The following is a 2,136-nucleotide window of genomic DNA, read 5'->3' on the forward strand; positions in this document are numbered from 1 at the left end:
AGCCCTGACCCTGGCTTACGCTGAGGCCCTTAGGCTGGGAGTTGGGGACTGGTTGGCTGTGGTGGGCCTGCTGGGGCTCCAGCTGGAAACCAGGGCTGCAGGGGGCAGGGACTGGAGGGGAAATAAAGCTAAGACCAGGGCAAGAAGTAGGGGTGGGGATGATGGTTCCAGGCCTAGCCCAGAACCCAGGCTTTCAGAAGAGCATGGACACCATAGTCAAACAGAGCTGGGGCGGATCCCTCCCCTAGAACTGACTAGTTGTGTGACCCTGATAAAGTTACTGGCCTTCCCTGAGCCTCTTCTGATACTGGTTAGTGATACCCACCTCCTGGGGACCAAATGAGATAAAAATGGAAGCCTATGCTCTGTGAAATCAAAGCCTACCAAAAAAAGAAAAAAAAGAAAAAAGAAATAAAAGTCTATGTTCTCTGGCGGGAACTACCCTGCCTCACCCTCTCCCTGTGCCCTTCATCAGGGCCATTTCCAAGTCTTCCAGTATGTTCATTCTGTCCCCTCCACTGTCCCCACTAGGTGTCCATGATCTCCTTTGCCCCTAGCAATAGCCTCTGTCTTGGTCTTTCAAAGCTGACCATGGCATTGCCTTGCTTTGAGCTCTTCAATGGCTCCCCACTGCCCTTCACTCAAGTTCAAGTTTCTTTCTTTTTTTTTTTAAAGACCGGGTTTCACCATGTTGGTCAGGCTGGTCTTGAACTCCCGACCTCAGGTGATCCGCCCGCCTTAGCCTCCAAAGTGCTTGGATTATAGGAGTGAGCCACCACACCAGGCAAGTTCAAGTTTCTTAACAAAGCCTCCACAGCCTCCCCGAGCAGCGCCCTCCAGCCCCCTATACATTCTTCCCCCGACCTTTTTCTCAACCTGAGTATATTTTTTCAACCATGTGTTCTCTTGCCTCTGGGCCCCTGCACATTCTATTCCTTCAGCCTTAAACACTCATTTTCTTGCCTCTTCACAAGGCTAACTCATGCCCATCCTTTGGGACTCAGTGTGGATACTCTTCTTCCAGGAGGCCTTCCCTGACTGTCAGGTGGGTTGGGTAAGGTGCCCAAACATCTGTCACTGATTTGCTTCACTGTGTGGTAGTTGTTCAATTACTTGTCTATACAATCAGCTCTCTGAGGACAGAGATCCCAGCAGATCTTGCAAATCAACGCATCCTCCAAAACAAACTCAGACGCGGACCCTGTGCCTGGCACACACTTTGTAAATGTCTGTCACAGCTGCCTTCCTGCCTCCACAGTTCCCTGGAAAACATTCCTTAAAGCAGCAGTCCTAGCAACCAGGATATGGGAAAGGAAGAATGGGAGAGAGCTAGACTCACTGCAAAGCTGAGGCCTGGAGGCCTTCGCCCTCTTGTTCTTTCACTTCTCCCTTGTGTCCTGTCTATATCCCCTGCCAAAGGCCAAGTGGCCAGACCACAGAGGGAAAAACAGAAGGAAAGCGGGCCCGTGGGTGTATAGGGCAGGAAGGAGGACCCCCACAAACACCAGACCTTCATTGACCCTCCAGTATGTCACTGTGGGGTGAGTCTTCAGGGGTCTGCGCCCAGGGGGTTTGTAGTGGGAGGTGTGGACCATGGCGGCTACTCCCTATGAGCAGAGGCTCTGTCTGGGGCATTGTCTCTGGGATCCCTTCTAGAATTCTGCTGGGGGTAGGGGTGATAAAGTGGGGGAGGGGAGGGGCTGCTGAGGGAGGCTGAAGGGGCCGAGGAGGGTACCCTCAGAGCTTTTGGGAAGCTGTATGTTCCTGGCCCTGAGGTAAAGCTCCCACAGGCTGCTCGACCCAACAGAGCAGCTCCCACCTGCTGGGATTCTCGGTCTGCCGGAAGCTGGCATCCACCTGGGTGAGTGTGCCTGTGAATTAAGCCTGGTGTGGGGGACACTGAGGCTGGCACCCACACTCCCTTCCTGCATCATGCCCTCCTGCCCCAGCACAGACTCAGGGAAGGAAACAGAGATGAGGACAGTGATCGGTGAGGTGGGTCCCCAGACCCATATCCCCCAGCAGCCCTGGGGCCTCCATGGGGACCTGTCCCCACTGAGGTTTCAGATGAGCTAATTCACAAACACTGCACCCGCACTCACAGGGGCCAGGCCCAGTGAAGGCTGTGGTCAGTGG

At 54.0% G+C, this 2,136-nt stretch overlaps 1 protein-coding gene across 2 annotated transcripts in view; it reads right to left on the reverse strand.

Moving 5' to 3' along the window:
- Nucleotides 1-2,136, reverse strand: part of FAIM2 (Fas apoptotic inhibitory molecule 2) — a 33,599-nt gene that overhangs the window by 27,565 nt on the left and 3,898 nt on the right. The window lies entirely within an intron of this gene.

This window comes from Cebus imitator, unplaced genomic scaffold (genome assembly GCF_001604975.1).
Source record: "Cebus imitator isolate Cc_AM_T3 unplaced genomic scaffold, Cebus_imitator-1.0 Scaffold181, whole genome shotgun sequence".
NCBI lineage: Eukaryota > Metazoa > Chordata > Mammalia > Primates > Cebidae > Cebus > Cebus imitator.